Raw genomic sequence first — 26,659 nt, forward strand, 5'->3', positions numbered from 1 at the left:
CAGGAACGTCATAAGTAGGAATAAGAACTTCATCCTTCTTCCACCTTGGATTGGATCAGCATGCCGCTGTAACATCAACGGTAGCATATGCTCGTACACAGCGCATCTCACTAAACATCCTTTGCAAAACATTTACCTAATCTACTGTGAAATCACACGTAACAGGACAAACAAACGAACACCTAACATTGCACTTGACTATTCCATATACTGTTATCGGTTAGACGGTTATCACAATACTGCCCTTCGCCATTCATTTACCCAAAAACAATCTACACAATGCCTTCTCTTGTCAAACGGGTGGACGGGAAAATGAATCATCGATTGGCTTACCTGGACCGATGTTGCAACAATAATTGTTTACGTTTCCACGCTTTCCAAAGCACGCACAACTCATGTCATCAACTCCATGTTGATCAACGCATCCAGTCGTGGTAGTCAATATAATAATACGTCACAGCGCAACGAGTTACGTCATCAAATGACGTCGATCCTCTCGGCATCTCGGTTCACTCACACCTTCCGGAACATGACCAAGACTAGTAAAGTCCTATTTTGTTACAGAACCCCATGGAATAAGATAAAATTCCCAATTTAATCTAAAATAAAACACAATAGGAATTTCTGATAAACACAAACAAACTGTGTTACCATGCCTTTAAATTGCCGAACACAATAACCTGTTTTACAGGGCCTTTAAGTTGCAAAAACAAAACAAGATGGTAATCGCTCGATTTGGACGGCTAGACACATTTCTAGCCTGACTCGTGGTATGTGGCTCGACTCAGATAGTCGGCACCATGATTATCTTTGCCTGGGATGACTCTCACAGAGAAGTTGTATGGTTGCAACTGGAGAGCCCACCTCATCAACCTTGGGTTCGTGGGTTGCTTCTGCAAACACTTCAAAGGCTGATGATCGGTTTCCAGAGTAAAACGCTTGCCATAGAGAAACCTCTCGAACTTGTCGATCCCCCACACTGTTGCGAGGCATTCTTTCTCCACAGTGGCGTATCTGGATTCTGCGCCCTTCAACTTCCGACTTTGGTAGGAAATTGGACGTAACTGTCCGTCTTTTTCCTGCATGAGGACTGCGCCGATGCCACGATCAGATGCATCCGTCCTGACCACGAATTCCTTCGTGTTGTCGGGCATGCACAAGATTGGGGATTCACAAATCTTGTTTTTCAGTTTCTCAAAACTGTCTTTGCTGGAGTCATTCCACCTCAGTTTCTCTGGGTGGTCTTTTTTCGTCATGTCAGTTAGAGGGATTGCGATGGAAGAGTAGGATTCTATGTACTGTCTGTAGAAACCTGTCAATCCCAAAAAAGAACGCAGTTCCTTCTTTGTGGTAGGAGGGGCGGCCTGTCGAATCTTTTCGACTTTGTCGCTCTCTGGCCATCTTTTCCCATTGCCAATTTCATGACCGAGGTACGGGAGTTGGTCAAACCCCACGTAACATTTGGATGGTTTCGCAGCTAAGTTTGCCTCTTTCAGCCGCTGCAGAACTGCTCTCAGCGCAACCAAGTGCTCTTCCCATGTTTCCGTTGCGATCAGGATATCATCCATGAAGTGGTGAACATCCTGCCGTCTGATGGGACCTAGTAGTTTGCGCATCATTCGATTGAAAATCCCGGTTGCGGTTTTCAAACCGAATGGAAGATTCACCCATCGGAATTGTCCTTTTGACGTGGTGAATGCCGTCTTGTTTCTGTCTTCTTCCTCTAAAGGAATAGCCCAGTAGCCTTTCGTTAGATCCAGTTTTGTGAAGAACTTTGCCTTGCCCAAACTCTGAAATAGATGTTCTACGTCAGTGATGGGTTCGGCGTCGAACACTACTATGTTGTTCAATCCGCGTAGATCGCAGCAAAAACGGTATTTTCCGCCTTTCTTCTTCACGAGAACGATGGGCGAGTTGTATGGTGAATTTGCGGGCTCGATGACACCGAGTTTGAGCATCTCATCGATTTCCTCTTCAACAGTTTTCACCATGGCATGGGGAATTGGACGAGGTCTAACAAACACTGGTTTTGTCTCTGAGACCCTTATTTGTGCTCGCTCCAAATTGGTTGTAAGAGGGACATCAGTGAAATTTCCCTCAAACTCCTGACAGATCTCGGACACCTCTTTCTTTTTTTGCTCGGATAGCTTTTCTGAGAACTGCACATGGTCGACATTTTCAGATCGAACGGTTTCCAGCAGAGGAAGTGTTCGCTGGGCGTCTGCCTGAAAAATGTCATCATCCATGGTGTTATCTTCTTCGATAACTACGGCCACATGTTCGTCTTCAACAGGATCAACTTCAGGATCGTCCTCGCTTGAGGCTGTAGCGTCAATGTGATTCTCATGTTCACGTTCGACGTACTCTTTCATTAGGTTGATGTGATACACTTTCTTTTTTGATCCAATCTGGATCCTGTAATCACAGCGGTTGATCTTCTCGATGACCTCGTAAGGTCCCCTCCAAGCGAGTTCTAGCTTGTTGAGTTTCAAAGGACACAACAAGAGTACTTTCTTTCCAACTTCAACCTCGCGAGGGACGGCCTTTTTGTTGAAGTACTGTGCTTGCCTTTGGGATGCTTTCCCGAGATTGGCTTTGGCTATATTGCATGTCTCTTCGATTTTGTTCCTCAAATTGACTACATGCTCTGCTGTGGTCTTCACCTCCTCTGAGAGGTTCTCCTCTGTCCATGTTTGACGAAGGATTTGCATGGGTCCTTTAATGGTGCGGCCATAAAGGAGCTCGAATGGTGAGAAACCCATGCTCTCTTGGGGAGCTTCGCGATAAGCGAACAACAACGCCGGAATAAATGTATCCCAAAGTCGAGGTTGTTCGATCGCTAGTTTCTTCAGCATGCTTTTGAGGGTGCCGTTGAAACGCTCCACCAAACCGTTGGCTTGTGGGTGAAATGGCGCAGTCATTTTGTGCTTGATCATCAGAAATGTATTCACCTCTTTCATCAAGTCACTTGTGAACTGTGTTCCTTGATCGGTGATAATTTCGTCTGGGATGCCAAGTCTCGTCCACATCTCCCACAACGCATTAGCTACTGTTTCGGCTCTGATGTTTTTCAGCGGAGTAGCTTCAGGGTAACGCGTGGCATAGTCCATCATGACCAAGATATATTGACTCTTGGTCTCGGACATGGGAATGATGGGACCAACAATGTCGACCGCTACTCTTTTGAATACTGGGCCGACTGATGACATGTACCCCAGAGGAACTTTCTTTGCACAGCTTTTTGGTGCAGCTCTCTGACAAATGTCACACGAAAGGCAGTGACGCTTGACGTCGTTGGAAAGACCGGGCCACCAGAATTCAATTTTAATTCTGTCACTGGTTTTCTTCTGGCCCAAATGACCTGCCATAGGGTGGTCGTGACTGAATGAGAGCACTTTTGCTCTGAAGGACTTTGGAACAACTACCCTATTTTTCTCCACTGCCAATCTGTCTAGACTGGATCTGTACAAAATGCCATTTTTGTACAGGAATTTCGCCCCACCGGATATTTCGCCGGTTTCCGCAAATTTCCGTGCACTGGTCAAAGTCACATCTTCACGCTGTGCTTTGCGGAGATCTTCAGGTGTGAGTAATGGGACGTTTTGCTCACATCCAGAAGAAGTACTCGGGAGAGGCTGAGACTGTTCTCTCGCTTCTTCTTTGGTTGTTTGGCGGGTACTGACCGCTGCCGCTACTTCTTTTGCGTACCACTCTGGGTCTCGCACTGGGTACAAAGGAGTCTTCTTCTTCTTTTTACCCATCCCGTACCATTTCCCAATGAGTACAGGATAAACCGGATCTTCAAGGACAGTGACTTCCGATCGACCTTCAAAATACGGAGAGTCAATGTGCATGATTGCTACTTTGCACGTTCTCTTTGTGCCTTTCTCGGCCAACATGGTTTCTTTACATTTGGTCGTGTAGCTACTTTCTGGGACTAGTTTGGAACTCACCATGATGCCAGTGCATCCAGAATCTCTAAACGCTTTGACGATCTGACCGTCAAGTTTGATCCAAACTTCTTCCGAGAAATTCTTATTTTCGCACGTCGAGCACAACTTGTCTAGTTTCTTTGAAACTTCGCTTTCCTCGTCTTCTTCTTGAACTGCCAAGGTATTTCCGGGTTTTGCCTTCCTTTTTGAGCACTGCATCGCGAAATGAGACGGAGATTTGCAGATAAAGCAAACCCCGGCGGCTTTTAACTTTGCTTTCTCAGCGTCACTGAGTGTTTTGCCGTGGGTTTTCTGCTCCCCTGAATTACCTTGTTTTTCCTTATCTTGCGCGCCTTGCTTGTGTTCATGACGACGGGGTTGGTAACCATTTCCATTGGAATGGGAACTATTTCCCTGTCGCACCGCGGGTTTGGAATTACTTCTATTGAGTTCATATTCCATGGCAACTACACCCATCTCTTTGGCTGACTTTGGCTTACGATCTTTGATGTGGATCGCGAGTTCAGGAGAAAGTGTATTGAACACCTGCTCTCTGAGAAACAGATCTTTGACATTTTGTACACTGTCGTCACAGTGGTCTAGTTCGATCCATTTTGTCAGATATCTATCTAACCGTGCGATGTGCTCTTTGTACGTTTCAGTAGCATCGCGTTTGGAGTTTCGGAACTTCTTCCGATACTCTTCCGCATTGAGTTGAAAACCTTCAAACAACGCGTTCTTCATGACCTCGTAATCGCGCATATCTTCATCGGAAAGTTTGGAATAAATAATTCTGGCCTTTCCTTTTAGAAAGTATACTAACCTTGATGCCTTCTTCTCTTCCGACAACTGACGATCACTGGCGTAGTGTTCAAACTGCTGGAACCAAGACTCTATGTCATCTTTGTCGTCGAGGAAAGGAATCTTAGGTATGAAGTCGTCATCGTCTCTTCGTCTGTCTCTTGAGTGGCTATTGTTGTTAGCATTAATTTGACCCTCTGTCTGAATGCGTAACTGCTCAAGTTCGAATTGACGATTTCTTTCTCTCTCTCTTTCTTCTCTCTCTCTCTCTTCTCTTTCTCTCTCTCTCTCTCTTCTCTTTCTCTCTCTGCTGCTGCGGCTGTTGTTGCCGCTTCTTTTACGAAAAGTTGCAGCTCTTTTCCCTCCAAACCCATCTCTTTCCCAGCTTCAATTAACTCCTTCAAAAGAGAAGTTGAAGATTTTGGAGGGAGTATGTTGCTTATTGCAACATTCTGCGCATTCCTGCGCGAACTGGATGATCTGGTTTCTTCAACCATATCATTTTGATTTGGCTCTGTATCGAGCTCACTTGGATCTCCTACAGCACTCATGCTGCGAAGATTGTGCGTGCGTGATGTTTGCATTTAAACAACACCCTTGTCAACTTGTCACTTAACACGAAAATGAAGATACTCTACTGAAGAAAAGAAGAGTTCCTAATCTGTCTTTTACTAAATCAATACAAATCACGCCATTCGTATAAGATAGCAAAGAATCAATTAGTTTACATTTCGATCTGACTAAGTTGGCACCTTAGAATCTACTCATTTATCGCTTACTCGATAACTAACACAATGAGTCACTGATTCTACAGTAAAATGTCTCAACACTTTACTCCCACGAGTATATTCTCCAAATATAAATCGCGTTTTATATAGAATAACTCGTTATACTCTCTGTGGTTCGAATCTCGGCTTATTATCCTATCAACGTTGTAGTTGAATTAACCAACCAGCCACTCAACATTGAAATCATCGTGATCTGTCATTGACATAGGAACTGAAGCTATCAAACAGAGTATGTCCAGGTAAACCGTCCGCCGATTTTACCTGCCCGTAATTCGTTCTACTCTCTATGGTTCGAATCCTGGCTTATTATCCTATCAACGTTGTAGTTGAATTAATCAACTAGCCACTCAACATTGAAATCATCATGATCTGTCATTGACATAGGAACTGAAGCTATCAACCAGAGTATGATCAGGCAAACCGTCCGCTGATTTTACCTGCCCGTCCAACGGTTTTTCTTTCTCAAGAGAAGACAATTACCCTTACGTAATACGTCCTACTCTTGCCAACCACTCACAGTGAAACGTGAATCAATGTGAAACAGTGGTTTATAAACAAGTATTATGTGAAAGAATAATACTTTTCTTCTTCTTCTTTTTTTATAATGCAGCGAAGAACTCCGGTTTCCGCATTAGCGTTTACAGATTTATTTGGCTGTGCGACGCCAACACACAGACTAGCTTTTTTATGTTCTTTACTGACGTGTGAAGCTTTTTAACACACGTCGGAAAATAGATGAAGTTCTTTATAAATCACTTTATGAACGAACAGACAAACAATAAGATAATTTCACAGGAGATAAAAAAAAATGCTATTCAAACAATTTGGAATAGAATTTTGGAAATTTTGAATAAGCTGGATTATGCAGCTTATATCCCGGACGAGCCCCCAAACTTGTAGCGTAGGGTGTGATATTCAACAAACCTGTCTAAAACATTCTCACCCTACCCACTTCACGAATCGCTTCTCGATTATTTTAAGATCTTTTATTGATGATTACAAATATTGGCTCGTTCTTTTTACGTATGTTCGTTCGTAGTCAATTCATCGACTACTTGTTTTCCTTTTATCTCCGTTTCATTATCAGATCACATGTATCACTTATCGTTCTGTCCTCGTTCATGCGAAGCCATTAGAGTTGAACAATCTCTCGAATGCGTGAATACGCTGTCGCAACTCGAGCTTGTTTGCATTGTCTTAGAACCGTGCGGGACGTCGTGCATCCATCAAGAGGTTACGACGTGGGGCTGGTAATACCGGCAATCGGGACCGCAGTTCTCAGGAACGTCATAAGTAGGAATAAGAACTTCATCCTTCTTCCACCTTGGATTGGATCAGCATGCCGCTGTAACATCAACGGTAGCATATGCTCGTACACAGCGCATCTCACTAAACATCATTTGCAAAACATTTACCTAATCTACTGTGAAATCACACGTAACAGGACAAACAAACGAACACCTAACATTGCACTTGACTATTCCATATACTGTTATCGGTTAGACGGTTATCACAATACTGCCCTTCGCCATTCATTTACCCAAAAACAATCTACACAATGCCTTCTCTTGTCAAACGGGTGGACGGGAAAATGAATCATCGATTGGCTTACCTGGACCGATGTTGCAACAATAATTGTTTACGTTTCCACGCTTTCCAAAGCACGCACAACAACTATGTCATCAACTCCATGTTGATCAACGCATCCAGTCGTGGTAGTCAATAATACGTCACAGCGCAACGAGTTACGTCATCAAATGACGACGATCCTCTCGGCATCTCGGTTCACTCAAACCTTCCGGAACATGACCAAGACTAGTAAAGTCCTATTTTGTTACACTTATAATACATTCTCTAAAACCATCTCTTCTTTCTTACACAGCCATGTCTCAGCTCTGTCGTTCATTCTTCCCTTTCTCTCTCTCTTGGCCATATTTACTAAATATCCTAACGTAATCCAAACATAATAATTATCACACTTTCATTCTCCATTCACATTCCAAAACTAAACATTAGACACGTACTTCTGACATCATTTCACGTATGTCATTCCTTCCACCATAATAATCCAGGCTATGCTTAACCAATGGATCACTTAATCAAATAATGATACTACCATACATAGCATCAACATCTGAGCATTATATAACATAAATGCGTAACAACATTTATGTTCAAGAAAATACCCAACAAAACGTAACACAATCTCAACGAGAATCCTCTTAAAAATTTCACACTGAAAATTAGTGCACTTTGCATACACTACAGTTTACATTCCAGCTGTGTATTCAAGCTTCAATAATATACAACATAATAACTCATTTACCTTAAGAGACCTGTCTCAAGAAGGAGATATTCCTGTTCCCCGAACAAGAAGACAAACGCATCCCAACCTTCTTGGTTGCTTGTTTGTTTGTTTGTTCATGGGCTGAAACTCCCACGGCTTTTACGTGTATGACCGTTTTTACCCCGCCATTTAGGCAGCCATACGCCGCTTTCGGAGGAAGCATGCTGGGTATTTTCGTGTTTCTATAACCCACCGAACTCTGACATGGATTACAGGATATTTTTCGTGCGCACTTGGTCTTGTGCTTGCGTGTACACACGGGGGTGTTCGGACACCGAGGAGAGTCTGCACACAAAGTTGACTCTGAGAAATAAATCTCTCGCCGAACGTGGGGACGAACTCACGCTGACAGCGGCCAACTGGATACAAATCCAGCGCGCTACCGACTGAGCTACATCCCCGCCCGGTTGCTAGTTTGATACGCTGTAACTTCTATCGGTCCCCAAACCAGCTATTTCGCTCAAACTCGTGAACACAATTCTGCTAAGCCAGGGCTATTTTCTCGTGAATCACACGAAACCCGTGCTATCTCTTCAAACCTGTCTACGCATCAACAATCCAATTTTTAGGGAGATTAAAATCACGACGTATTTACAAAACCCAACCCTGTCTCCAAATACCTAACTCACATCTGTGTGACACACACACACACACACACACACACACACACACACACACACACACACACACATATTTCAAGCAGAGCAGAGCAGTTGAAATTTGAACATTGAATATTTTGCCTGAAACATATATGCACCTTCATCACATTGATTAGAGTGTTTAGTCCGTGTCTCTGTCTTCATCTACTTCGCTAAATGACTTAAGTAAATACCCCCTGCGTTCACCACTCCTACAGTATTTTTTACAATCAGACCACGGCTGAATGAAATACACACAAGATTCAGTATGGATACAATACCGCCCAATGTGATGTTCAAATCCTGAGCCCAGCAGTGAGGGTGTATGCAGAACCGGGGCAACGCCACAACCAGCTACAACAACTCGATGTTCTTACTTTCATTTTATTTTAATCATGTATCAGTAGTTTTCTTTACTTGCTTATTCTTTAGCAATTTTAGACTAGTCCCTCTTTAGGGCGAGGGCCAGATGTAAAAAAGCAGATCACTGCTTACTCTATTACCCTCGTTAAATAAAGAATTGTTCTTGTTCTTGTTCTTGCGCTACACTGACAACAGAAGCAGCCGACATTTTCCTTGGTCGTCACTACAGCCGGCGCAGTGTACTGTTTCAGCAGAGGTTACCTCCCTGGCACCAGTGACCACTGATCTGACACTTGTGATTCCATCACAGACTTGAGGTTACCTCCCTTGCACCAGTGACCACTGATCTGACACTTGTGATTCCATCACAGACATGAGGTTACCTCCCCTGCATTACCACAGCTCAACAAAACTCAAGGATTTTCATACACAGTTCATTTTCTTATGATCTGCTTTGAACTTGGAATTAGACATATTGAATGGAAAAAGACTCTGAATAATAGCTTGAAGCAAAGAACATTTTAATAAATATTGAATAATGTCCACAACAACAAAAGACAAAAGAGATGAGAATTAGAGTGATACTATATTTGTTGTTCCATGTACATGAAAAGAAAAAACATTTCACTTAGTTTGTGATAAACATTGACAAAGGTGCTCGTGGACTTGTGATGTTTTGATTTTCTGTCGCCTAAATATGAAGTTAAAGCCCCAGTCTGTCTCAAATGGTTTACAGAACGATTTAAATCTTCTCACGAAAAAAGCAGTTCTAACCTTGTGGTGGAACACACTTGCAATAGCATTTAACAGCATTAAATGACACAGATCGTTTTTAATGGCTATTTAGCTTGCGTAAACCACACACTAGATTGGGGTCCTGATTTGGCCTATGTGGTCCGCTGGACCCAAAAAGCAACAACTTATAACTAACTAACTAACACACCAGATTTCGTGGTTTATTTTACCCTTGAGCTGTCGTGAACCCGTGTCACGCACTTTCCTTGTTTTCACAATTTCGTCATCAGTTTCTGTTTGTGATTACAATGCGACTCGCTGTATGTGCAATAGCACGTAATTGTGTACCTCTGAATCTAAAATGCAACAAACGACTGCGAGTTACAAGAAATTATCGGCGGCGAATGGCTTCAAAGGAAGCAAGCGATATGCAGAAAATTCGCCTGCTTCCGGGCTCCCTTTTTTAAAACGTTTAAAACTTCGAGTTGTACTGATCATGTCTTAATGAAAACAGAATATTTTTATGATTTAAGAATTTTTGTGTTACAAGCTGTCAATTTATTATTTAGATTTTAAAACTTAGGTCTAGAAGCAAAAATACAAAAACAACGTTTTAAAATCAAACAAACAAACAAACAAACAAATACCGTTAATAAATAATTGATAACTGACATGAGTGAACTTTGCCTAAATCTTCATTCTAATTATTGTTTTTTGTTTCACTTTATTTATGTATCTATTTATTTGTTGTTGTGCTCATAACCCAGCCTGACTGCTATAACATTTAGCGGGTCACCTAGAATCAGTCCTGATTGGTCAAATAGCCAGATGGTGCACTGACATGGTAATAAAATGCTATGCAGTGCCCGCTCAGTCGATCTGTCGCATTTCCTTTCGAAAAAATATGCTAAGCGGAGCTTATTCTTCAATGCCGCCATGGGGGCTTGCCTTCACTGATCAGTTGCCATGTGTTTATGCCCCACTGTTTCAAAGGAACGATACTCTTAATTTGTAACATTATTGCGTAACTAGCAGAGCACCAAGTTGCATTATTGTGTTACTGTCAGAGCACTACGCTATATGACAATATGTATGTAAGGGAAGCAACTTGTTTAGCACTTCCTCTCATGACAACGAATACAACATATACATCAAGCCTGGTTAACCGAAAGTCTGCTTTTGTATTTGTTTGACTGCACAAGTAAGAACGTAACAGTCTTCAAGTTGCAGGGGTCGAATTCGACCACTTCTTCCCAAAGGGGGCGACCCCTCAGTACTACAGGTAGGAATCCAATTTTTGACAAACACCCTATGTTCGCCGATTCCAAGCTACACACCAGCTCAATCGACCCATCCCAGCAAACAATGTTACGTTGTATTCACGATGTATTCACGTTGTATTCACGTTGACGAACGTTGGGGTTACGTTGCGTTTCAACGTAAAAATTACGTAAATTTGTATGGACGAAATCACGTGAAAATAACGTTATAAGACAACGTTGCATTTTACGTGAATGCAACGAGAGTTTTTGGTTGCGGTTGTAGTTTGGTGGAAATTACGTTGCGGTTTTACGTTAATTCCACGTGAATACAACGTACATTTTTGGTTGTGGTTGTGGTTGTGGTTTGGTAGAAATAATGTTGCGTTTTTTTATTGAATTCTGAGCGATCGAGAAGAAGAGAAGAAGAATTGAGTTCCATGCACGTGAATGCAACGTGAATTTTTGCTTGAAATGAGTGAGTGTGGCGTTTTGGTGAAAAATAAGTACCTGAATACAACGTGTTCTGCATGTGTGTGTGTGTTTTTATTTTTCATTGTATTTTATTTTTTTGTACACCAACTTTCAAACGCAAACAATCTCAACGCAATAATCTAGTCACAGATCATAACAATTCAAACAGCCCCAGCTACCATTATAAGTGCTAATAAAATATGCCTACCTTGTGTAATCAATAAAAGCTCTGACATTTTTAGGCATGATTTATCACAGAAACGTTTGTAAAAATCAAGTTTAAATAAAAGCCGTAAAGCAGGCTTGAATTGGGTAAGTGGGTGAAAGAGCAGACGAAAGAAATTTCAAGATGGCGAGCCAAACATCAGGTCGATTCAACTTTTCAGTCGGCTGGTAAAGCCGTAAGAGAAATGCATAGTTAGTTAGTTAGTTAGTTAGTTAGTTAGTTGTTTGTTGATGGTTTTTGTTTTTGTTTTTTTGTGTTTTTATTTTATTTGCCAAGCACATCATGTGGGGCGTTTAATAAATACCACTGATTGTTACAATATTCCTTATAAATGTGTTTGAGCTACAATGGACATTAACATTTTCATGTACAATACCTCTTTTATTTTTTATTTTTTAAAATTCGTTAATCTCCTTTAAATGTGTATGTGTTGTTGGAATATGTGTTGGTGAGACATATGTATGCGTATAACCATCAAACAAAAGATATAATGGCTAACATTTTCTTAAAATATGTTTGTCTGACATCTAAACATAATAACATCACATACACCGGTACACTTCAATAAATCTATATGTAGGCCTACTGTTATCTTATAACATCCTGATCGTATTGAATTTTAGAAAACCCGGCATCGTTTCTTTACATAGGTAAACCCCACCTAAAGCCTATTTTACCCCCGATCCATTCACTCGCACCCCCTGTCACACGCACACTCATATATATGCATCCCCAAAGACAGATACACGCATTCTCGTCCTTCCGCTCCCTCCCACCCCCCTCATACATAATATTCACAAACGTCACATATCACTTCACCTCATCTCGACTTATACAATACTCACAATCTTCTAATGTACATTTCATTTTCCAATATACTATTCAAATCGTATCTATCACCATACTTATATTTACTAATACACATTTTTGCAATCAAAATAATGTGATTAATTACCTTATTATTTGGTTGATAACCAAACAAAACATCGTGTTCTGAAAGGTGCACATTTAATCCTGTATTTCTAAAAATATAATGGACAACATTTTCCCAAAAGCTCGTCAACTTCTCACACTGCCAAAAAAAGTGTTCAACATAATCAATGTGTTTACAGAATGTACATAATTTTGTTTCTCTAATTTTCATTTTATTTAATAATATATTTGTGGCATAAATATTATGTAATATTTTCCATTGTAACAATCTTAATCTTTCTTCTTTTGTACATTCGCTTGCTAACAGCCAATAACTGTGATTTAGTTTAACCTGATATTTATGTAACCAAAATGTAACAGCGCAAGGCTCGTTCGCTTCAGCATGCGAAACGTTCTCGCGGAGGGGTTAATGATCACAGGGTTCCGCGTGTCAAGGTCATTATTGTGTTCGCCTCCTCGCGGGCTGGCTGTGTTTTTGCGAAGTGCAAGCGCTCGCACAGCAGGGGTGCGTTGCATAGAGCGGACGTTCTGTTCGCGAAGAGACAAACAGTTTTCATGTTGTAAACAACGCTATGTTCGCGGCGAACTGTTCGCAGCGAACTCAATTCTACCCTCTCTACCCACTTTCAAGTAAATGGACCCATCTCTTCGCTGACGGCCGAGTCCATGCATGCATATTAGGGGCGATCATGCGAACAGTCGCTTTGTACTTGGAACAGCCCTCCCTACCCGCACTGACCAAAGTAGACGAGTCCAATCGCTTACAGCTCAGTCCATGAGTACATTTTTGGGGTGACGCTATGCATTGGGCCTCAGGATATCTGTGTGTGTGTGTTTGAGTTTCGTACCCCACGTGGAGAAGCAGGGCCTTTCCTTTTTATATTTAGTCAAGTTTTGACTAAATATTTTAACATCGAGGGGGAATCGAAACGAGGGTCGTGGTGTATGTGCGTGTGTGCGTGTGTGCGTGTGTGCGTGTGTGTGTGTGTGTGTGTGTGTGTGTAGAGCGATTCAGACTAAACTACTGGACCGATCTTTATGAAATTTGACATGAGAGTTCCTGGGTATGAAATCCCCGAACGTTTTTTTCATTTTTTTGATAAATGTCTTTGATGACGTCATATCCGGCTTTTCGTGAAAGTTGAGGCGGCACTGTCACGCCCTCATTTTTCAACCAAATTGGTTGAAATTTTGGTCAAGTAATCTTCGACGAAGCCCGGACTTCGGTATTGCATTTCAGCGTGGTGGCTTAAAAATTAATTAATGACTTTGGTCATTAAAAATCGGAAAATTGTAAAAAAAAATAAAAATTTATAAAACGATCCAAATTTACGTTTATCTTATTCTCCATCCTTTGCTGATTCCAAAAACATATAAATATGTTATATTCGGATTAAAAACAAGCTCTGAAAATTAAATATATAAAAATTATTATCAAAATTAAATTGTCCAAATCAATTTAAAATCACTTTCATCTTATTCCTTGTTGGTTCCTGATTCCAAAAACATATAGATATGATAGGTTTGGATTAAAAACACGCTCAGAAAGTTAAAACAAAGAGAGGTACAGAAAAGCGTGCTATCCTTCTTAGCGCAACTACTACCCCGCTCTTCTTGTCAATTTCACTGCCTTTGCCATGAGCGGTGGCCTGACGATGCTACGAGTAAAATGGCATTGCGTTCAGTTTCATTCTGTGAGTTCGACAGCTACTTGACTAAATATTGTATTTTCGCCTTACGCGACTTGTTACATTTAGTCAAGTTATGACAAATGTTTTAACATAGAGGGGGGAATCGAGACGAGGGTTGTGGTGTATGTGTATGTGTGTGTGTGTGTGTGTGTGCGTGCGTGCGTGTAGAGCGATTCAGACCAAACTACTGGACCGATCTTTATGAAATTTGACATAAGTTCCTGGGTATGATATCCCCATACGTTTTTTTTTATTCTTTTGATAAATGTCTTTGATGACGTCATATCCGGCTTTTCGTGAAAGTTGAGGCGGCACTGTCACGCCCTCATTTTTTAACCAAATTGGTTGAAATTTTGGTCAAGTAATGTTCGACGAAGCCCGGACTTCGGTATTGCATTTCAGCTTGGTGGCTTAAAATTTAATGAATGACTTTGGTCATTAAAAATCTGAAAATTGTAAAAATAAAAATTTGTTATAAAACTATCCAAATTTACGTTCATCTTATTCTCCATCATTTGCTGATTCCAAAAACATATAAATATGTTATATTTGGATTAAAAACAAGCTCTGAAAATTAAATATATAAAAAAATTTATCAAAATTAAATTTTCGAAATCAATTTAAAAACACTTTTATCTTATTCCTTGTCGGTTCCTGATTCCAAAAACATATAGATATGATATGTTTGGATTGAAAACACGCTCAGAAAGTTAAAACGAAGAGAGGTACAGAAAAGCGTGCTATCCTTCTCAGCGCAACTACTACCTAGTGGGGCTCCTATGTTGCAGAATCACTCAACAATTAATCACATCTTGTGACAAACATCATACTTCGTGATATTGTTCCTTATGATGTTTTTAATGATTTCAGATACAGAGCCACTTCAGAAATTGATTTTTGTGTTTATAATAATGAATAAAAGGCTACATCTACAGCAGACGATTTTCATACCGAAAGCCATCAGCAGTAAATATTTCCAACTCAGCAAATCTAAACTTCAATTGTTAACAATGCACCAGAAGTTGTCTGCTGATAATATATACATGAAATAAATATTTTCATGGGTACTTTTGTGTTCTGTCATTTAGTTTTATATTTTTTTTAGAAAAGTATATATCCGCAGCTAGAAAATTCAAGATGGCGGCCTCCGGACCAATGCGTGTTTTGATTTGAGCGAAAACAACGTTTGTGAGGGTAAGTTTTTAAGATTACCCTTTCATTCACCAATTTCACGTCATTATAATCTTTATTTGTCCCCTCGGGTCTGTTTTTGATCGGCTGAAGCGCTGAAATCCTGCACACTTTCAAATCTTGCTGAAACTGGATTGTGATAGATCTAGATCTATCTGTTGATTGAATGAAAGGAAACCATGCTCGCCATCCACATGATTTTGGACAAGTTAAAAGAACTCTGAATAAAAGGCAAGGAGACAGAGATTGTTCAAGGCATGATAATTAGTCCTGCCTATTATAAAGGACTTGACTTCCATAAGTTTCTAAAAACAAGAAGAGCAAACGCTCGATCGAGTCACTTTCGCAGTTCTGAATATTATATGAGGCATCAGATGGACAGGAAGAAATTGCTATTCACAACACAATGCATACCTGATGTAAAGAATAATCCTATAAAGTTTGAATCAAATCCGATGGATAGTTTCAGAGATATGATATTTCAATTTTTTTCCTTCAAGACATACCTGTGACCTTGAAAAAGGTCAAAGGTCACCAAAGCAGACGTCAAAGTGTAGAGGTCACTGGGAGTCACGTTCACATAAAATTTGAGCCCGGTCACTTTTATAGTTTCCGAGAAAAGCCCAACGTTAAGTTGTGTGTTGCCGAACAGAAAAGGCTAGTTATCTCCCTTGTTTTTCTGATAACGTTCGTAAAAGGCTACAGATGTAAATACTTTGATGTAAAGAATAATCCTACAAAGTTCCAATCACATCCGATGAACTTTGTCAAAGATATAAAATGTCTAATTTTTCCTTTGACGCTGACCTGTGACCTTGAAAAAGGTCAAAGGTCAACGAAACCATCGTTAAAGTGTAGAGGTCATTGGAGGTCACGACTAAACAAAATATGAGCCCGATCGCTTTGATAGTTTCCGAGAAAAGTCCAACGTTAAGGTGGTGTCTACGGACGGCCGGCCGGACAGCCGGCCGGACAGACTAACACTGACCGATTACATAGAGTCACTTTTTCTCAAGTGACTCAAAAACTGAGGGGGGAGGGGGAGTGACTTAGAGTGAGTAGGCCACAGTGACATGTACTAACTAGTAGGAGGGCCAGCTTGGGGGAAAAAAACATTCTCCAGGTCTTTACGGTCTTGTGATCAAACTTTCAAAGATGATAGCTAAAAGACAAGAGTATGCAATAAGCTTATGTGCTAATGAAATGAGAAATGAGTGGTTTTGAAAAAAGTGGTACCTCTCTCTGAGTCTGAGTCTCAACACTGTTACGATTTTGGTGTGTTACTTTTTTCTCAACCTTTTACTTAATTTAGGTTGACCGTGCATTGATGTGCATTTTATTTTAACAGAATATACAACTGAGGGTTACACCACATGCGGGTTCCTGAGAACAAGAGTGCTGCGTGAATACATTATGAGCAATTCTGCCGGTGCCACACAAACGAGCTGATTTCACCATTACTATCAAGGTTGGTACCTAATACCTCCAGAGTAGCTGAACAGTTTGCATCTTTTTTTTTGATAATTAACAAGTATGCACACATATGCGTAAGCTACCTCTGTGAATTTGGTGGGTTTACCATACCCTCACAAGGGTCAACATTCTGTAAGCGACTGTTAGAATTCTAATGAATGTAGCGGCCAGCAAGATTTAAGAATCAGTTGGATAACTGGAAACAGTTTTTTTGTATTGACCTTAAATAGTAAGAATTATACAAATAGTTAAAATACAATTTTTGCATTTTATCTTTTGTGTGAAGACTTTGGCTAACTCTCTGAGATAGTAAACATTATTCAAATAAAATTGTCACTTTTCAGCTTTTGTATGAAGGGTACCCCAGGTGGATTTCCTACACCATGGATTTAGAGGAGGCCAGACATCTAAGACAGTCTGCTTCTCATCCCAGCTGATTTCAGTTTTCTGCTTATGAAGTGTGCATCGCTATGGAAAAGGATTCAGCCATTTTTTGTTCACCACATTGCCAAAGACATTGGCCCTGAGAAGTCACCCTGCCTGCCCATGTTTCACAGTTTTACAGACTGTGATGCTGTGTTGTTCTTCGGTGGTATTGGGGGCTTGACAAGTATGGCATGCATTAGTAGACATCACACAATCTTTCCTCAGGTTGTCTGCTCCTCTTTGAGAGCTAAGTACTACTGACAGGTCAGTTCAAGAGCATTTTGTGGTACTTCTGCAGGACAAAACCAAACTTCCTGGGTGTGAACAGTGCTAGAAGGTACCTCTTCAGTCAAAAGCGCTGCCAAATTCCCCAAAACACCCTTACAAGTAACGTGCTGTTGCAGGACATGAGTTTGAGAAGAGCAATCTACCAATTAGACTACGTCAGTAAATATACAGTCAGGCAAACAACCCAACACCAATTGTGGGGCTGGCAGTCCAAGGCTGGAAAGTGGGAGTTATTTTGGACGAGCCTTCAAGAGGTATCCAGCATGTGCCGAGAACGCATGAAGTGTGGAAGTGCTGTACAACAAAACGCTGCAAATGCTGCAAAGAAGGACTGAAGAGCTCTGCTCTCTGCAGCTGTGCTTGCATGCCTGTGAAAATCAGCAAATTAAACTGTGTAAAAATATTATTGCACCCATTTTCGTACCCCAACTCAAACATTCATTCCCGTATCATTTTATTCAAACTTTTTATGCCAGTAAAGGCTCTCACAAATGGCACATCTTTCAGATAAAAGAAGATTTAGTTACAGGGGTCACATGACCGCCGCCAAATAAGGGTACCCTTAACGTGGCAAAGGGGATGTGATCACAACTTTAGGTACCCATTAAAAAGTCCAAAAAAATTCATGAGGCACAACATCTATCCAGAACAGGATGAATACTTTTTAGTGTTATGTCATTATTATACCTTTCATTTTTATTTTTGGGGTACCCTTATTTAGGCGGCGGTCACATAACCCATGTAAATTCAATCTTTTATATTAAAAGAGTTCCAGATAGCCACGTTAGGTGCCCTTAATAGCATAGAAAAATGGAATAAAATGGCACAGGAATAAATGTTTTCGTTTTGGTACGAACATTTGTGCGATAGTTTTTTGTTGGCACAGGTTAGGTAAGCCAACGATTCTTCAACCCTGCCACCCACGCCGTCCAACCAATCGCTGCACCATTGATCATGTATACATGTGTTGTTATGTTTTAACAATTGTTTCTGTTAGTTTCTATTGCAAGAGAATGACTTGTAGCATCAAATACGCCTGAATACCTTTTTCACAGGCGGCCATTTTGAATTTTTTTTTTAAACTACTGATTTTTAAATTTTTCTCGGTTCCTCTGTGTCAGGTTTTGTTAAGCACATAAAACCATACATTAATACCAAATTTGGTGTTTGTCACATGAAATGAAATATGCCTAACATACCCAACCGTTTTTACTGGCGGCCATTTTGAATTTTGTTATAAAAACTACCGATTTTTTAATTTTTCGCGGTGGCTCTGTATCAGGTTTTGTTAAGCACATAAAACTGTACATGTATGCCAAATTTGGTGTTTGTCACAAGAAATGATTGATTTTGCAACATAGGAGCCCCACTAACCCCGCTCTTCTTGTCAATTTCACTGCCTTTGCCATGAGCGGTGGACTGACGATGCTACGAGTATACGGTCTTGCTGCGTTGCATTGCGTTCAGTTTCATTCTGTGAGTTCGACAGCTACTTGACTAAATGTTGTATTTTCGCCTTACGCGACTTGGGTTTTTTTTGGTGGTCAGATTTGACAGTTGGATTTCTTGTCGAGTCAGTGGAAAAGTGTTGTGGTCTTCATGTCAGTCAATAAAGGTTGATTAAAGGGGAATGTTCAGGAGAAAAAAGCCCGCGTGCGCTCTCTCTCTCTCTCTCTCTCTCTCTCTCTCTCTCTCTCTCTCTCTCTCTCTCTCTCTCTCTCTCTCTCTCTCTCTCTCTCTCTCTCTCTCTCTCTTTCTCCGTGTCTCTGTCTCTCTTTGTTCATCTGTCTGTTTCTCACTTCCTTTCTTTCTCTTTCTCGATCTCTCTATCTGTCTCTCTCTCGCCCCCCTCTCCCTCTCGCCCTTCCGCACACACGCGCGCGTAAACACCCCCTCCCCCCCCCCCCCACCCAAATATATGTTTACATACACACATGCACACGCGCGCACTCACTCACACATTAACATACCTGGAACAAACAGTAAAACACACATAAATACAAACACGCACGCACACACACACGCACACACACACACACACACACAAGTGTCACTATCTGCACGCATTCTTCTCGCTCTGACTTTTTGTGGACGTCAGCCTTTTCAATCTTAAGTCCGATCTCGTGAAAAAAGCAGATAACGCGACCTTGCAGCAAATACAAGATGACACACTTAAAGTGCCATGCAGCAACGTATGTTACTACCAAAACACACAAGCAAATACACCCACACAATTCATAACACGGAAATAGGAAGGGAGGGGGGGGAGAGAGAGAGAGAGAGAGAGAGAGAGAGAGAGAGAGAGAGAGAGAGAGAGTGACAGAGAGAGAGACAAAGAGAGAGAAAGGCAGAGAGAGAATGGGGAGACGGAGAGACAGACGAACATAAAGAATGTGTGTGTATGAGAGAGAGAGAGAGAGAGAGAGAGAGAGAGAGAGAGAGAACGAGAGAGAGAGAGAGCGACAGAGAACTTTGAACTTTGAACTTTATTACAGGACAGATAGCATTAGGTCCGTAGGACCTTTCTTACAGCTAGTCCTGATCTAAGCAAAATGGTTATAATCGAAATGGGAATCTTTCTTTCTTTATTTGGTGTTTAACGTCGTTTTCAACCACGAAGGTTATATCGCGACGAGAAATGGGAATACATAGGAACACACTTTTTATGATGAAACGCAGACACACGCAATAATAGTAATATAAGAATAAGATCATTTTTTTACCGCCATGTGATATACAGATATCACAATACGGGCAATACAACCATACGTTATCAGAACACACACACACACATATACACGCACACGCACACACACACAGAAGATCAACTAACTTTTAAGGCAAGCCAACATAACACGACACACTAACCAAATAAAGGATCAGGTAGCAAAGTAAAAACAAACAAGAGGCGAAGCCTTCAAGGCTCACGTAAGAAAGTACCCAAAACCCACAGCTACGGCGTGGTACTTTGACCCCATCGCTTCTCAAGTTTTGACATGCGAAGCTTCGCCGTAGCTCGCAACGAAGTTGGGTTTTTTTGTAAGAAGAGTGCTTTTCGATTCAAGATGGACGACGAAATCAGACTCAATACCATAGTGAAGAATGCATTTATCGACTTTGGTTGACCCAAAGTACAAGAACTAACCTCCTACCTGTATTATTTCATACTGCGATGCATTGACATGTCGAATGAAACTCGAAATCCCAGCGCTCACGCCAACTGGTCCCGGCCGTGCTCAGTCAACGAAATAGAACACATACAATTAACTTACGTCATCATCAAGTACGTAAAGTACAATTTGTGACGTAAAGTACTCAGAAAGAAGCACACCACGCGCTGGTCGAGACTACGTGCATGCGCTTTCTGACTAATAAGATTTGAGACGCCAAGACATGAAAAGAAATTTAAGCTAACTCTTCTCGGCCCGCTCAAAACCGAGACTTTCAGTAATTCCTTCGCGTGACGTCTAACCCTCTTACGCCATAATGCGACGTCTTCAAATGACGAAATGTTAAAGTTTCTACCACAGACATACACACGCACAAACACACACACACACACGCACACACACACGCACGCACAGACAGACAAAGTTACGATCGCATAGGCGACACTTACGTGAGCCAAAAAATTTATAAAAAAAAAAAGTGACCTAAGATTTATGAAGGAATCACCAAGCCAATATAAAATGCAGTAATACTATCTTAGATACTAGAAGGAGTAATACACGAGAATGTCTTCTTATCACACCAAGTTGACGCAAGACACACATATGCACATTTTCAGAAGGATAAAAGGCACACATACGTTTGAGAGAGAGAGACAGAGACAGAGAGAGACAGAGAGAGACATCACAATAACCCGCATGAGTCACTTTCTGCACGCATTCTTCTCTCTGTGAATGTTTGTGGTCGTCAGCCTTTTCAATCATAAGTTCGATCTCGTGAAAAAAGCAAAACATACACACACACCATAACACAAACATGCACATACATTCACCCAGAAACAAACACACACACACACACACACACACACACACACACACACACACACACACACACACACACACACAACCTCACCCCCCCACACACATCCACGCACACACACATATACATTCACACACACACACACCACCATTAACACACACTCACACACACTAACGCACGCACCCACCCACCCACACAAAACACGCACAACACACACGCACTCAAACAAGCTAACACGAACGCACACACACCACACACACGTGTATGTGTACGTGCGTGTGTGTGTGCGTGAGTGTGAGTGTGTATGCATGCGTGCGTATGCGCGCGCGCGTGTCTGCGAGTGTGTGTTTATACGTGTCTATGTGTGTGTGTGTTTGTGTGTGTGTGTGTGTGTGCTTCTGTATCTGTGAATGTGTGTGTGTATGTCTCTGTGTGTGTGTGTGTGTGTGTGTGTGTGGGGGGGTGTTTCTGTATCTGTGAATGTGTGTGTGTGTTTGTCTCTGTGTGTGTGTGTGTGTGTGTGTGTGGGTGTGCTTCTGTATCTGTGAATGTGTGTGTGTGTGTGTGTGTGTGTGTGTGTGTGTGTGGGTGTGTGGGTGTGGGTGTGCTTCTGTATCTGTGAATGTGTGTGTGTTTGTGTGTGTGTGTGTGTGTGTGTGTGTGTGTGTGTGTGTGGGTGTGCTTCTGTATCTGTGAATGTGTGTGTGTGTGTGTGTGTGTGTGTGTGTGTGTGTGTGTGTGTGTGTGTGCTTCTGTATCTGTGAATGTGTGTGTGTGTGTGGGGGGGGGGGGGTGGGGGTGTGCTTCTGTATCTGTGAATGTGTGTGTGTGTGTGTCTGTGCTTCTGTATCGGTGAATGTGTGTGTGTGTGTGTGTGTGTGTGTGTGTGTGTGTGTGTGTGTGTGTGTGTGTGTGTGTTTGTTTGTTTGTTTGTGAGATAGTGAGAGAGAGAGAGAGAAAGAAAGAGAGAGACAGAGACAGAGAGACAGAGAGAGAGTGAGAGAGTGAGAGAGAGAGAAAAAGAGATGAGGAGGGGAAGAGAGAGCGAAAGGGAGAGAGATAGAAAGAGAGCAAAAAAGATAAGAGAGAGAGAGACTTTCATACGGACACAAAGAGAGACAGACAGATTTAGAGAGAGATGGAAAGAAAGAGAAAGACATAGGGAGAGGGAAGGGAGAAAGAAGTTAGTTAGCTGTTGCTTTTCGGGTCCAGCGGACCATAATAGGCCAAATCAGGACCCCAGGGAGAAAGAAAGAAAGAATGAAAAAGAGAGAGACAGAGACGTAGACAGAGAGACAGGCACAGAGGGACTGAGAGACAGAGACAGAGAAAGAGAGAGAAAGAGAGCAAACAAGACAGAGAGAGAGAGACTGCGATAGAGAGAAAGAGACAGAGAGAGTCAACCGGCAAGCTCAGTACAGTGCAATAGTTTCTGGCGTGCCACCTCTCAGGTACGTTACAGAATGCTCCCCGCAAACACCCGTTGCCTAGACCATTCTCGGCGAGCGTTCGCCATTGTTACGCTTCAGTGACCCCAGGCCCAGACAATGGTACTCGTACCGAGCGCTTGCTAACGCTCGCGAGCGCCACAACAAAACTATGCGTTGCCTAGAAAACGTTCGCAAACGTTATGTGGCGCTCTGCCTATGCAACGCACCCCGGTTGTTAACCCGTGATTTGTAAAAATGTAAAATAAAATTACAAATCACGGGTTATATCGCGACGGAAGATCAACATGTTTATTATAATTATAACAAAAATGTACACAATCTCTTTTTACATTTAGTCAAGTTTAGTCAACATAGAAGGGGAATCGAGACTTGTTTTCTCTTTCTTTCACTCGCCCCCCCCCCCCCCTCCCCCTCTCAAAAACACAATGATAGGATGGCCATTCTTTGTCCTTTTCAGAATCATTTTTCACCGAGACAAAGGTAACCTAGAGGAGATACAGAGGGGAACCAACACAAACCCAAAGGATGAGAGATGCAGCAGTACAAGCAAATACTTCCCGGTCCACGAGAGCTATCGATAGATAGTACATTTTGCTGAAACGAACACGTTAGAGAAACAAACGACTTTGTTTGCCTAGTAGTACAAGGAGAGGAGAGAAAGCAACCATTGGACGACAAACACATCGAAGTAATGCAATGCTGACGCCATTAAAAGGCGGACACGCTTATTGGGGCTTCTGGAACTGAGTGGGAAGACAACACAAAATTTGATTCCAAAGCAAGTTCTGGATTATTACCCTGACAACATCGGATGAAAATTGCGGTAAGTAAAATTTCATGTTTAATAATGTTACTTGCGCCCTGAACATACACTATTTTATTCAGTTGTGTAACTGTCTACTTGGCTGCATTATCACGCAGAACTAGGAGTGTGAGACAGGATGCTCCAACTCTGTATATATCATTAATACTTTCGAGAACAATTGCAGCTAGCTTTTAAAATGTGTAGATGAATTTATCCTTTTATGAAGTGCTTAAAATGAACAAGTTTATGATGTCGCTAAGCTTTACCGTGTGGTATGGCTTGTGTGCTGGAGTAAAACCTTCAGTCAACTGATTCATCCTCATGACGGCTTCATTCGTATTTTCTCCATACTTATCATGATATAGCGTCCATTCCTTGAACGTATAACTGCTGTAGAAGCTGCTGGAGTTATCGCTACCGTTGTCTTCCTTAACATTCTGCGTTTCCAACTGCCGTTGACGTGATCATGCAGTCCAGCGAACATTCATGGTTTGGTAAATTAACACCCCAAGATCGAAGCTTGACACACCAATCACAACACTTTTTTCCCTCTGTAGATCCCTCTATTTTGATCTAATTCCCCATACCCCCCTCCTACATTTTGTTCTTCTGGTTAATAATCGTGTTGTCCACCATCATGAAAACTTGTGTCACGTCAAATAAGCATTTGCTTGAGTTCGTGTCCTATAGCTGCATGTTTGTCAATTGTTTCGTGTCATGTATTTTGAATAAAATTGTGTTTAAAATTAAACCAATTACAAAACAAAACAAAAACCACGAAAACAAGAGGCAAAGCCTTCAAGGCTCACGTAAGAAATCGACAAACAGTAACACAAACTTTAACAGTAACACAAACTCAATCACTTCGTCACACATACACACACACACACACACACACACACACACACACAGACAGTAAGCGGCATAGGTGACACTGTGCAAGAAAGCGAGACACTAGATCTAGATCTGAATGGCCGATTTCGAAGAAAAAACTAGTCTCGGCCCGCTCGGCAAAATAACAATGACCGAGACTTTCAGTAATTCCTTCGCGTGACGTCTAACCCTCTTACGTCATAATGTGACGTCTTCAAATGTTGTGACGTCTTCAAATGTTAAAGTTTCTACCACAGACATACATACATACATACGCACGCACGCACGCACGCACGCACGCACAGACAGACAAAAGTTAGCATCGCATAGGCTACACTTACGTGAGCCAAAAACAACGCAGGTTTTTGTAACAAACTTTTAAAAATCAGAAATGATTCTCGCGTCTTGTACACCCAGCCCACCGACCGTCCCCTTCGTTCTGCTGCTGACCCACTTTGCCTTCACATCCCTCGCTCGAAACTCGCATCTGCTGGTCAGCGTGCATTTCCCTCCGCGGGCCCCTCCGTCTGGAACTCCCTGCCGCTTGAGCTTCGCCAGAGCCCCTCTTTTGACGCGTTCAAGAGTATAGTCTGTCGGCCAGTGACCACTTGGGTCAACCAGACGGGGTTGGGGTTGCTACCACACTTTTTTGACAGATTTTAACGATAGTATTCTAAATCTAGAGTCTTGGGGCTTTTCGTTATACCGCTTTTGAGAAAAACGTGGTTTTGTGTGCGTATTTTCCTTCTTTGTGCTTACTATTCCCGTTTACAGGGTTGGGTTCATTAAAGCCATATGTACTCGATGACTATACACGCTAATTGCTTTACCAACAGCTGGAGACATGCTAAATTAAGTTCCCTGCAAAATATTGTGGTCTAGGACCCCTTCAATGTTGAGATATGTTAATTTTCATTTTGATCTGGATCGTCCTATTTATAGATTTGCCAACAGAGGTAGCGTTGACGCAAGGGAAATAACTCCGCGTCTTTGTTTACATCCAAAGTTTTTGAGACTCTAAAACAAGCTGTAATGCATGTATATGGTCCGCGCATGGCGACATATCGTCATTACATGGTCTTATGGTGCGTTTGACATCGATTATGGGCAAACTACACTTTGTAAACACGGGAGCGCGTACATATGCCTTTAAGCGGGCATAGAAGTTGAACCGCTTATCTGACATTCTTTAACGGCATATCATTGGAAAGGTAAGGTAATCATACAGATTTTGACGTCAATTAAAATGACGTCACGTTGTTTGTATTTATGTAGTGATGACGTATTTTTGTTTCTTTAAAATATCGATACCAGCAAAGTCGCGGCTTTGGGTGTTTCATTTAAATCATTTGAAAATATGCAAGACATAAAATACAACTATACAGTTTTAATCGGAAGTAAGTAAAACATTTTATGGTGCATCCTGATAGGGGAAGGGCCCCTAATATGGACCACTTTTTGTTTCACGCTGCTAACTAGCTTGTTTTTTTGCAAAGTTGTTTCATTTTGTGTTTGGTAGGGGAAAGGCTCCTAATATGGACCGGCTCATAATATGGACCACCTCCGATTCTGACAAACTAACGGCGCTAGAGCGCTCAAAACAATTTCATTCGCTTTATTCACCCTCTCTGGATAAGTTGCACATGTCAAAACAGTTGCAGAAACACAAACCTCAAAACCGTTAGGCTTTTTCGCTTTTTTTTACTTTTGGCAGCGTTCACTCTAAATTTGCCGCCTAAAACGGACTCGTTTCTGTCCACAGCCAAAACTTTTATCACACAAAAATGGCTATATATGACAGCTAAGACCGTATTTGTTACATTTTAGCAGTGTGTACCCCGGGTTTCTACTGCAAACAAAAAATAATAGCAAAACCTCAAAGCATGTGTGAGTCCCCTAATATGGACCACCTTCAACAAATCGAAGAAAATAAAAGCTAAAGGCAATTTTGATTAATTCATTGAGAAGCTTGCTGAAA

General features: G+C 41.5%; 1 protein-coding gene across 1 annotated transcript in view; it reads left to right on the top strand.

Annotated features, from left to right (window-relative positions):
• The first annotated feature begins 10,742 nt into the window (after positions 1-10,742).
• Positions 10,743-26,659, top strand: part of LOC138975197 (uncharacterized) — a 56,087-nt gene continuing 40,170 nt past the window's right edge. The window contains exons 1-2 of the mRNA XM_070347852.1: positions 10,743-10,886; positions 23,461-23,826. The gene's annotated coding sequence lies outside the window, so the exon portion shown is untranslated. The remainder of the gene's footprint in view (positions 10,887-23,460; positions 23,827-26,659) is intronic.

This window comes from Littorina saxatilis, linkage group LG9 (genome assembly GCF_037325665.1).
Source record: "Littorina saxatilis isolate snail1 linkage group LG9, US_GU_Lsax_2.0, whole genome shotgun sequence".
Classification (NCBI taxonomy): Eukaryota; Metazoa; Mollusca; class Gastropoda; order Littorinimorpha; family Littorinidae; genus Littorina; species Littorina saxatilis.